General features: G+C 35.4%; 1 protein-coding gene across 3 annotated transcripts in view; it reads left to right on the forward strand.

The window, feature by feature from the left end:
• Positions 1 to 12,947, forward strand: part of LOC149925009 (zinc finger protein castor homolog 1-like) — a 184,019-nt gene that overhangs the window by 34,572 nt on the left and 136,500 nt on the right. For 2 of the 3 annotated variants that reach the window (XM_090161349.1, XM_090161352.1), the window contains exon 1: positions 4,397 to 4,934. The exons of the other annotated variant lie outside the window; for it this stretch is intronic. The gene's annotated coding sequence lies outside the window, so the exon portion shown is untranslated. Of the gene's footprint in view, positions 1 to 4,396; positions 4,935 to 12,947 lie in introns of those variants that run through there. 3 annotated transcript variants of the gene reach the window in all.

The raw sequence follows: 12,947 nt of genomic DNA on the forward strand, positions 1-12,947 counted from the left end.
TTACGGTTCGTATTGTGTCCTGATTACGGTTCGCATTGTGTCCTGATTACGGTTCGCATTGTGTCCTGATTACGGTTCGCATTGTGTCCTGATTACGGTTCGCATTGTGTCCTGATTACGTTTCATATTGTGTCCTGATTACGTTTCATTTTGTGTCCTGATTACGTTTCATATTGTGTCCTGATTACGTTTCATTTTGTGTCCTGATTACGGTTCATATTGTGGCCTTATAACCTCGTATCTTCCTACCTCGATGAGTGCGCGATTGTCGGTCATAATGGCCGTCCAACTTGTTTCTGCTTGCGCTGTCCATTATAATTTCGGGTCCCTCTCGAGCGCAAATGTTTTGTTTTCTTCGAGATCTAGAAAATATCTCTTTTTCTGTATAATTTGATATTCCTGCCTCTCTACCTGATTCGGACTGCTCTACCCGCGGGCCATGCTATTTTCCCATCACGAACCGATTTCGAGAATTTTTAAGTATTTTTTATAATCTTGACAACTCGCCCCACAGCAACCCTCAAATTCGGGTGCATATAGTGCGCTCGGAAATCTGCTTATTGACCGCTGAAAGAATTTTAATCAAATTCGAAACCCGATATAACGAGGGTTTTATTCAAATTCTGTGTATTTTTTTTTCCTTCTACCATTTCGAATACGTTGAAAAATATTATTGTTGCCAATCTAATTTTTATTCCGTAATAATTCGATCTTGATTTATTTCTTTTTTTGAAGTTTCCAAAGTTGGAAACCTCATTTATGTATATATTTTATTGTACCCTCCGGTTGTCCCGTTGGCATATCACTTACAATGTTAGAATACGTGGACTGGATATCGCAGGGTCATAGCTAGCCTGATTAAATATTTTAAAAATCCATACTCATCCTATAGACCAAATTAAAATACAAAATTTATTTATATATAAATTATTTATTCAGAAAAATATGCACGACTAATTTCTGGGCGTACTGTTTTAATGAGAAACTTAAAAAAATCTTAATTTGATTATGAAATAAAGAAAAATATCATTCCTTTTTCAATGTGTCTTAACTCTGAAATTCCAGTTGTACAAATACTATCCCACATTAAAATTGACGACTTTTACCTTATCATAAGTAGCATAATAAGTATTCAAATTACAATTTCAGAAACAGCGGTATTTATTGCACAATGTGAAAAATAATTAAATTTGTTGGCCTAAAGAAGCCTAAACTAGGAGCAACAAACACAAACAAGGAGAACGCAGCTAGCCTTTAAACACGCTAACGAAGGGTTGTGTACGAATTTCATTGGACGAGCGTCACGAGCCTTTACGCTGAACGTTTTACGGGCGGGGGGGGGGGGGGGCAGACAATTTCAGAATTTTCCCCTTGCGACGGCAGCAGGCGCTAAAGCGTCTAGCCAATGAAAAACGTACGCAAGAAAATCCACGACTTTTGACGGGTTGCGTTCTCCTTGTGTGGGGTGTTGTGTTTGTTGCTCCTAGGTTTAAGATTGTGCAATAAATATCGTTGTTTTTAAATTGTAATTTGTATATTTTAATGCACAACATAAAATTAATAAGGATGACAGTTATCAAAAATTATCGCCTAACTGATTTTCAGAGTTATTGCGCAATCAAGGTTTAGTTGAGTGCAGAGCCCCCCTTGTGTTCAATAATGTACAAGGCGAAATATACTTGTAGCAAGTACGATAATATACTACTCAGTTCGGTCGCAGTTCCGAATCGGAGCTGGCTAGAATTTTAGTGTTGAAAAAAGCTTCGGTCATAAATTGAATTTAAAACCTCAGGGAGTGTCATACTTAAACTTATGTATATTATGTTACTTATGATAATATCGATTTATACTGTACATTAAGTCTATAAAGTGTAACGTCTACGGCGAACGTGTACAACCAACTTTTTAATATCTTTATTATATTAATTTTTAATGCTTAAGGTAATATTTTAATGTGCAATGTGCAATAAAAATAATCATTAAAATTTAACAAAGGTTTTTTTTTATAAATCATTATAATTAATATTTACTGTTGAAATTATATTTCCTTTAAGAATATCGTTGAAATGACGTAATCTCGACTTTTTTTGAAAAATAATATATTAAAAAAACATTGTTTTTAAAGTTGAGACCGACACGCGTATAAACGAAAAAGAAATATATGTAATAAGAAGTGGAAATAATATAGATTTTTTCACCCGGGGAATAAACAATGACACTTTTTTTTTCTACGATTTTCCGTGAAAATTGATAATTAAGGTTAGACCGTCGAATTTCTGGGAAAATTCCATTATATTCCAGACACGAAATGGTTTGGTTTTATTAAATCATTTTAACGATATAAAAATGTCGGCGTAGGAGGTATGGTGCCCAAAAAATAGGAGAGCCGGCAGATTAAGTTTTTTAAAATGCGCATTCCACGAGCCAAAATTACCTTTTCCAAATTGCCCAAGGCCTAAGTCATTTTTTCTCCAGATAAATTTTATTATTTTAGAAAAAGTTCATTAAAAATCCAGAAAACACTTTGCTAGTAATTATTGTTTTGACGCGAGCTTGTCTTTGTCATTAGCGGGTGCAATTCCTTAGACGTCTAAAATCTGGTAGAAGGTACGGATTTGCTAGGAACGGTTACTGAAAGTGAAAAGGTTTTAGATACGATAGCTGGAGAAAATTTTGTCTTAATGATATTACAAATAAAATATTATTAAACCAGCTGACGCAACCTTATATTTGTACATTCAACTAAATCACAGTTTAATTATATTTGTTGAAGGTTTGATTTTATTTTGTCAAGGTTGTAAAAGCTGTCGATCATTTTTTGGTTTATCAAAGACTGTGATTAACTGTTCCTTAAGTTTTCGGGGTGTTCGTTTATTTTACCCTCAAATTAGGGTAGTTTCTCATCAATTAAGTTATTTTCACCTTGACTGAGCATTGTTTTTTCTTTAATTAAGCATAACTTAGGGAAACTAATATTAGTTTCCCTCATTTGAGCTTAGTTTCACTAAATTAAGCTTAATTAGTTCCCTCATTTAAGATTAATTAGTTCCCTCATTTAAGCTTAGTTATCCTCATTTTAGTATAGTTACTCTCATTTTAGATTAGTTTCCCTCATTTGAGCTTAAATAGTTTCCCTCATTTGAGCTTAAATAGTTTCCCTCATTTGAGCTTAAATAGTTTCCCTCATTTGAGCTTAAATAGTTTCCCTCATTTGAGCTTAATTTGTTTCCGTCATTTAAGCTTAATTTGTTTCCGTCATTTAAGCTTAATTTGTTTCCGTCATTTAAGCTTAATTAAATTTCCCTCATTTAAGCTTAATTAGTTTCCCTCATTTAAGCTTAATTAGTTTCCCTCATTTAAGCTTAATTAGTTTCCCTCATTTAAGCTTAATTAGTTTCCCTCATTTAAGCTTAATTAGTTTCCCTCATTTAAGCTTAAAGTTTTTACTTCTAATAAGCTTGAAATAGGAAACGATTTGCATAACAATTTCCAGAAAAATTTCAAAAGATTTGAACGGTTAATAAGAATTATTTTCAAAACAGTCAAGTGCCTAAAGCACTGTTCACTACTATCCGAGGTAATTGAAAATCACAAAACATTTTTAATCAGTAATAATTCCGAAATTATACAATTTACAATGCTAACTATCAAGTTGACTAGTTTATCAATGTACGCACCCTGTAGATCGCAGTTTCCTTCCACATTGATAAGACAATCCTAAACGAGGGATATATTTAAAATTTCAAGCCGGCAATGTACCAGCTCGGCACCCCCCGAAATGTTATCCTGAACAGAAGGGCTAGTCAGTTACGGTTTATTATATAACGGAACATTTTACACCCCTCTTCCACTCCCCCCCCCGAAATTTTACCCCTTCGTACTCCAGATAACCCTGCCAGTCCGGAGATTATCGTGAGTGCCCCCCCCCCCTCTCTCCCGTCAAAGTTCGGTATCGCTCGACGGGGCGTGGCCTAAAAGTAACCCCCCATTTATAATTTACCTTCCCCCCGGCTGCGTTTCAAATTGTTTATTAAAAAATCGTCGAAAATATATATATATTATCAAAAAAAAGTAAAAATAAAATATCCCCTTTTTCGGGTTGATCCCCTTGTCCCTTTCGGGGGTCCGACTCGTAACTCGCCGCCGCCCTCCCGCCGAATTTGCCTCCGACAGCGAATCAAAAGCCGCGTTTATTCCCTTCCCCAAAAATTCCGCCGCGGAACGCGAAAAAAAAGGTTTAAAAAATCAATATAATTATGGCTTTCTATATTCCATTTTCTTTCAATCCGTATTAGAAAGAAGAGAGGCAGAGAAAAAGTAAAAAAAAAAAAGCGCGCGCGATCTCCGTCGACGTCGCCGGAGCCTCCCTCTAGCGTCGAAATCCGACAACAGAGACGCGTATTATTTTCCCCGTAGCTGGCGGTTGAGTAGGCCACGAGACGGTACTCCGCATTACCTCGGCCGTCCGCCGAAGAGAATCGTACCGGCGAGTTGCTCTGCCCCCCCCACCGTTCGAGACGCGCCGTTCGCCGCGAGACGAAGCCGAGACTCCCGACCTCCGCGGCGTCTCGGCCCGGACTACCGTACTCCGACGAAGCTACACCCGACGCGACGAAGACTCCGCTCTGACTGAACGATTTTTCGGGTAGAATCTCTGATTTTCGTCCTCGAATCGGCGCTCCCGGACGCCTGCGCGCTTTGACTTTCCCTCAGTACTCTCGCTTTCGGAGTGTAACGGACGGTATTTTTTTTCCCTATAACAATAACATTTGTTTCCGCTATTACGAATGCGCGAGTTCCTCGGCGTCGACGAAAGACGAGATTTCGGCCGGCCCCGCCAAATTTGTGCCGTTTGGATCTCGCGTGCAGGAATTTTCGCGTCACGCTGATACGAACCGTACAAACTAAACTTTTCCGTTTGCGGATCATCCGTGGTAAGTGTTTTACATTGTTTAATAGACCCGTTAGTTAATCCCAATATGTTGTCATAAGGTTCTACGGTTTTTGCGTTGAATTTTTTCGCTACTTCTCGATACGGGGAAGTCGCCAAAACGTTCGGAAAAATAGGGTTAAATTAAGTAATTAAGCTTTAACGACGACATTAAATCTAAGTTTTAGTTCGTTAGCTTACTGTAAATTGACTATTGCGCCTTTGATAGTTAATTTTTCACAGTTTAAAATGCTACATTTTGCCGTGAATTGTGGCATTTGTAACCCCGCAAATTTCAAACTTTTAACTAATATATGATAACGTCTTTTAACTAATATATGAAAAACCTTGTCATTACTAAATAACGTTTAGAATTGTCGTTGAATAGACTTAGTTTTGACTTAAAATTGATGAAATTAAGAAAATAAAGATCGAAAATTGTAAAATGTATCGTTTACCGTTACGCGTTACCAGCCGAACAAAAGCCGATATAAGCCTTGGCGCCAAGATTTTGCTTATCTAGTTCAAATAAACTCTGAAATATCTCCTAAACCCTTTTACCTTTAGAAATATGCTTTATTTTGTCATTTTTCTGTTTTCTAATCAGAAAAAATACATAGATAATACTTTGTTAACTATATACGCATTCGCGCGAGATTGAAAGTAAGAATAATACTCGCTTTTAAAATTACTTATCGACAGTTTTTTGAAACTCGAAGGCTACAATAGACTAATATTTATTTTTGTCCTTAAAAAAACCAAGTAAATTATATTTTGATTTACGTCCATTTCGACACCTTTTGTGGCGTTCTATACCTGAACTGGTTTTATAACAAGTTACTATTGGCTGCAGGGTGGTAATTTCTTGGTCTACACCACCTCCAAAGAATGGCTGGATGGTAATTTATCAAAGAAAGGTGAAGTTATTGTTTAAATTTCAAATATAGTGAAAAGTAATTTCTCAAATATAGTGAAATTCAATTTATTAAAATATTTTCCGGCATTACCGCGGCTGATTCAATATTATAACGTTTTATGGGAAATAAATTAACGAAATCATTTGATGCATTTTCACCCGTTTTAAGTTTGAAATCGTTCTTGTATTAGGGATATTTTTCCTTCTGGAAGTGACGGATGTTATCTGTTAAAAAGACTATATTTGGGTGTCGATTTTAAATCCATGTTTGTCCTGACTCCGGATGCGTTTTGTTCAATACAACTTGAAAACGCCCGGAAATTATCCTATAGCAAGTATTATAAATGAATTTATACAATTTAACGTATGATCGGCGAAATTCTGAGACTACACGAACATAATTAGCCTTTTTATATTTGACAAACGCGATAATGTCATGTAAAAGACTGATCGTATACCAATTTGAAATGGTCTATTTCTATAGCGGGGAACCATTTCTAATATAGAAACAACCATTTTGGAATAGACGATTTAGTTTTTGAATAAAATATTTTCAAATTTTGCTCTTTTTACAAAAAGGGCTTTATCAAGCTGCTGCGATAAATACTGTAAATACATTGTAACAGTGAATCTAAATGGATTATTTACCATGGTAGTAAATTCAACATTTTCCAAAAATTACGGATTATTAATTCGAAAAAAAAAGCGTGTATTAACTTCAGTTAGAAGCTTGTACGTGACAAACTGCGTGTAAATAAACGCTTCAATGATGAATACGTATAACACTGGAGAATTCGTTGACGGTTGCCGTGACCATGTTACAATGTTACAATTCTTCGCCTTGAAGGAAAAGTTAAAACTTGTTTAGTTAAAACTTGTTTATCTTTAATTTCATTTTCTATTTACGTTGAGAAAGGTTTGAACCACTTTGGTTATCAATTATTAGTACAAAAATAATTTTTAAAATGAATATATAATGTGCGAGAAAATTGGAAATTACTTAAAAATTAAAATCATTTATTGAACTTAAATAAAAATTTTCCCTTTGGTTTCATCAGCTAAATTGAATTCCACTAAATTCAATTTAAATTAAATATTTTAAATTTGCCATTGTTTATTGTTTTTCAACATTTTGCTCAAATTTTAAAACTATTTTGATTGCTATCAATATAATTATAATTAATTATTTACTAAAATCGTCACTTTTAAATAAAATTAATAGAATAATCGGAAATAATTAGGCAACTATCAATATTAATTGTAATAAATTCTGTAATTATAGTAATTAATGTAATTTTAGTCAAATAATTCGTATTGGTGGCGTAAATGTATTGTTTGATGTTGATCATTAAAATAATTAACGTCGCGTTTAATTAGAAACGCATCCATTCATACCCTTAATTGGCAATTAAATTAAAGTGAACTATAATTATAGTTCACAGGAAATGCAAAACTTATACGCGTAACATGTCGGATTTTAATTGTATTCCTGATCTCAAAGTCCCGGAATTTGAAAGTGGGTCTTAAAGTCCCGGAATTTGAAAGTGGGTCTTAAAGTCCCGGAATTTGAAAGTGGGTCTTAAAGTCCCGGAATTTGAAAGTGGGTCTTAAAGTCCCGGAATTTGAACGGGGGTCTAAAGGTCCGGGAAGTTTGAAAATGGGTCTAAAGGTCCGGGAAGTTTGAAAATGGGTCTATAGGTCTGGGAAGTTTGAAAATGGGTCTATAGGTCTGGGAAGTTTGAAAATGGGTCTATAGGTCTGGGAAGTTTGAAAATGGGTCTATAGGTCTGGGAAGTTTGAAAATGGGTCTATAGGTCTGGGAAGTTTGAAAATGGGTCTATAGGTCTGGGAAGTTTGAAAATGGGTCTATAGGTCTGGGAAGTTTGAAAATGGGTCTATAGGTCTGGGAAGTTTGAAAATGGGTCTATAGGTCTGGGAAGTTTGAAAATGGGTCTAAAGGTCTGGGAAGTTTGAAAATGGGTCTATAGGTCTGGGAAGTTTGAAAATGGGTCTATAGGTCTGGGAAGTTTGAAAATGGGTCTATAGGTCTGGGAAGTTTGAAAATGGGTCTATAGGTCTGGGAAGTTTGAAAATGGGTCTATAGGTCTGGGAAGTTTGAAAATGGGTCTATAGGTCTGGGAAGTTTGAAAATGGGTCTATAGGTCTGGGAAGTTTGAAAATGGGTCTATAGGTCTGGGAAGTTTGAAAATGGGTCTATAGGTCTGGGAAGTTTGAAAATGGGTCTAAAGGTCCCGGAATTTGAAAATGGCTCTTGAAGTCTGGAATTTTAAGAATCGATTGAAAAGTCGGGGAATTTAGTTTTCCTTCGGTTCACTTTTATTGATAATCAAATTTTTATTATTTATATAATATAATATAATATAATATAATATAGTATAATATAATATAATTATTATTAATTATTTTATACTTTTATGTGTAATCTAGTAGCCATGTAAAATAAATTGATATTGCAAATTAGCTAGCGAAAATGACTTCAGTTGTGGAAAACCTGGAAAAACACTGTGGTGTTAAATATTAATTATAGCTTTTAAAACAAACGTCACTTTTTCGTACTGAATGGTAGTTGAAATTACCTACCATGAATCGACGTGTTTTATTTACTTAAATTTCCCTGGACGAGATGGCAACTCCCTCTATATTTTCCTTTCGGAACTAATGTCGTTTTGTTAGGCGAGCTGTCAATCAAAGTGGGATGACGGGGGGGGGGGGGTATCTTAGCGTTAATGAAGCCCCGCTTTATTCAATGAAATCGGATGTGACGTTCACTGTATAAACGTTGCCATAGTAACGATTTGAAACAAATCCGTATAAAAGTAGCTGCATGTTTCGCTGATATAGTGTTTTCTTTTACACAGGTTCGTTATCGTAAGGGAGCTACGCTATACCATTAAATTTAAATTTCTAACTTTCCTAGAAATTACTATTCACTCGAGACGGCGAAATAAGTACACCGGATAATTGTTTTTATTTTGTTAAACTTAAATTATTTTTTTATGTAAGAAATTTACGCCAACACAAAAATCTTTTAAGAAGCGCTTGCCCTGAGTTCGTCGATTTAACTAAGCTAATCTTTCCCTGTAAGTTAAATAAGTTGAATTATTGCATAACGAACCTTACATCTAATCAACCAAAATCTCCAAAACTATTCTAAACATTAGATTAGTGTTTAATAATCAATAATAATAATCAGCTAGGCTAATACCCAAGGCACCACCTTTAGCCCAAGTCATCAAGCGACTTTTAAAGCCATTAATTCAGGTAGCCGGGTTACAATGCGCAGGAGGGTGGTAGCAAGCCCTTCATGTCACGCGAGCCAACAGCTCCCTACACTAACTATTACCGTTAACCCCAACAAATTGTTTGGAAGGGGAAACCGAAGAGCTCTGGGGGAAACCCATTTACCCAGTGGGGTGAGAGCTTGCAAACTCATTCTTGCTACTATTTTTTAAGAGAAATTCGAAAACTAAACGTGGAAGAAGTTGTTCCGAGTTTTATCCCAGTGCCCAAAGCTGGGATCGAACCCGGTTCCTCTTGCTGCGAGGCAAAAGTGCTAACCACTCCGCCACCCCATTTCACATATTAAAATATTTATGTTTAAAATTTCTAATGCAAAAATAAAGACCTTTTTTTGCTTCAAAGAAATGTTTTGTATATCTTATAAAATGGAAAAGAATATGATGTCATGAATGCCCGGGAAAATAATTATTCCCGTGGGCCAATCACCCTGCGGTATTTGGTGTATTGGCATATTCGACTTAAGAAGTTAAGACTTATCAGTCAAGGCGTTATTTTGTATATGGGAAAGAAGATTTTTTATTCTTTTTTGAGTACCCCCTCCGAAGAAATAACTTAGAAAAGAACAGATTGGCAGGGAATATTAGGTTGCACTATAACAGGCTGAACTGGACTGGGTTATCTGCACTCGGAATCTTCATCTTACACTCTTTTGAGGACCCATAGAAAAGTGGAAAATCTGAATAATCACCGTGAAATATTTTTTCACTGTCTTTTTCTGTACGGGATCTGTATACCTGGCCCGTTAAATACGATATAATCAAATAACCCGCAAATTCTCTCTCTCTCTCATTTTGGCCTGTTCTTCGCGAAAGTGCCAAGGCTCCAAATGATGGATCGGGCAATTAAATTTTTCTTTCTCCTGTAATTTTTTCTCCTCTACTCCGACTATTATATACAGCATGCGGGATTTCAGTGGTGGAGGTTTTTAAAAAAAAATGTTATTAACAGAGCGTAATATACCGCTGAAAAAATGAGGAAAAATTAGTCTGAGGTTATCTACGAAGTAATAATGGGGGGATTACCTAAAACCTCAAAAAAGTTTTGTTTAAAATTCTGTATAATATTCAACTTTATTCAAATTTATTTTTCAGAAATGCTAGCTGGTTATTAACTTGTGTGGGATGCGTAGTTTATGGCCGTGACGTATTTCGAACTCGTGTACTGTTAAAGCTGTTTTTTTTGCGAATGTTCGCGTTATTACGAAATTTAAGGGGCCGAGCAAAAGGTGTGAACCATTACCTGTACCATTATTAAGCGTCTAACATAAATTAAATTTTTGTTAGGCTTAATGGGGAAAAATTATCAAAAAACACCCTAGAAATCGCGTAGAAAAGGTTAAATAGTCTACACGTTACGATTATTTGGTAACTAATTTACCTAATAGATGTTCATGGATTCGAGAGAGACCCCTAGTGGCATTTCCATGTTTAAATCGACTTAAATATTTGCTCTGTCTAAACTCTAAGCAAGTGATTATTTGAAGTTGATAATATTTTAATAAATTAAACTAATTTAAAAAGGTGTAAATAATTGATTATTCAAAATTGTAAATATTTTAATAAATTAAATTAATTTAAATAGGTTTAAACAACTGATTATTCAAAATTGTTAATATTTCAATAAACTAAATTCAAATAGGTCTAAACAATTGATTATTCAAAATTGTTTATATATCAATAAACAAAATTAATTTAAATAGGTTTAAACAACTGATTATTCAAAATTGTTTATATTTCAATAAACAAAATTAATTTAAATAGGTTTAAACAACTGATTATTCAAAATTGTTAATATTTCAATAAATTAAATTCAGATAGGTTTAAACAATTGAGTATTTGAAATTGTAATATTACAATAAATTAAAATAAATTTAAATTGAAATATTTCTAAAACCATAAAAAAAAATAACCAACGCGTTTACCTTACACGTTTTTCGTTCGGACTTAAACTCTCTAATAAACTATTCTTACGGCAAAAATCTACATTTTTAATCGTAAATGAAAACACTCCGTCGAGAGCGTTGCAGTCAATTACCATTACTCATATTTTCGCTTCATAACTAAAAATAAGCCGGCGTTGGAGCGAGTGAACGTGAATGGTCGTGTAGGTCAGTCAACTGGTCAGTAACTGACCCATAAATAGGGTATATAGATAGTCCTCGATTTTTTCTCCGTTAAAAATCGAAAAGTTGAAGCGATAAATTTATGCGTTAAAATCCTCCGTAGCCGGTTGATGGTCGGACATTAATTCTGGGAGTGGGCGAGGTCCCTCTGTTGCCGCTGGCTCAGGGTAATTCTTCTTCGCGGTATCGCTGGACTCGCGAAGGGAAGCGATATTACGCGATATTGTTATATAGACTATACTACATTTTCTTTTTTGCCCCCCCTCGTGTAAATTATGGCGTTATAGCGCAGCTAGAGCCACCTAGCGCCGCAATGAGGGGTGGAGGCGCTAAATTGAATTAGTCTTTCTCCCGAAGTACACTCAATCTTATAAGCTGTTAGATTTATTTGAGGGTACCAGTTTTTTCAAAATGGCGTTCTATTTATCGGATTAATTATTTTTCTGTGTCGCCCTGAGCCGTGTAATCTTCCATTTAGGCTTTTGAATTATCATTTCATTATTCCATTCAATTATAGGCGGGGCTTTGACCACAAATCGAACCCTCGTTAAATGGACAGTGATTTCTGATACAATATCTTTCTTAAGTTCAACTTTATACTTGAAGCAAGTGGCTGCTCTAGCTATCAGCTAGGCTAATACCCAAGGCACCACCTTAGGCCTAAGTCATCAAGCGACTTTTAAAGCCATTAATTCAGGTGGCCGGGTTACCACGCGTAGTAGGGTAGCGACAAGCCCTTCATGCCACGCGAGCCAACAGCTCCTTACACTAACTATTACCGTTAACCTCTATTGTATTACCAGGAAACTATATAGGTATACACTTGGAATGTCTAAGGAAGATTTTTACGGCCGCGATGAAGCTTGCAGAAACGGGCGTGTCTTAAAGCGGGAAAACTCACCAGAAAAACTCTCGCGCCTCGCTACCCTTATTCGTCAATAACCCTAGTCATGGTTATTATATTATTAGCTTACCTGATTATCTCTTTTATAACCATACAAATACCTGAAATTAGGTATCACTACGCTTCTTTCGCGAAGAACGTTATAATTACATCAAAATATTAAGTACTTTAACAAATTGAGGTTTTCAAATCCGTCATTTTATAAGCCTTTTTTGGGCGGGAAGATCGAGTATTTGTTACCATGACGACGCATTCTTTTCGCGTCAATCCTCCAGCCAATGAATTTGAAATGTCGTGTTACGTCTTACTTGACGTATTTAAGCCCCTCCTTTTTCTCGACGCGCTTTCGTATCACCGTCCCAATGGAAACTTAGACATTCCAAGTGTATACCTCTATAGTTTCCTGATATGACCTAGTAGCTAGACCGATAAGTTGAGGTTTTCAACGGGGAATAACTGACCGAGGCTTAGCGTTAACCTTTATTTCTTTAATTATTATAATTACCTTTTGTATTAAACATAATTAGGTAAAAATTTAAAAACTTACACCTATATTATGTATATTAACAGAAATTTTAGCTATTTTGAGTATTTTAGAAAGATTTAAGAGTAATTTTCTTCGCCGGTTAAACTGCGAAATATCACCGGACCAATTTCAAAAATTTCGCCCCGTTGCTACGATAGGGGGCGATACTTTACGGGGTATTTTGGTGAAATATGGAAAAGTATAAGGAGATTGTTTTGGAAATTTTTC

This window comes from Leiobunum rupestre, chromosome 10, assembly GCF_980474605.1.
Source record: "Leiobunum rupestre chromosome 10, qqLeiRupe1.1.hap1, whole genome shotgun sequence".
NCBI lineage: Eukaryota > Metazoa > Arthropoda > Arachnida > Opiliones > Sclerosomatidae > Leiobunum > Leiobunum rupestre.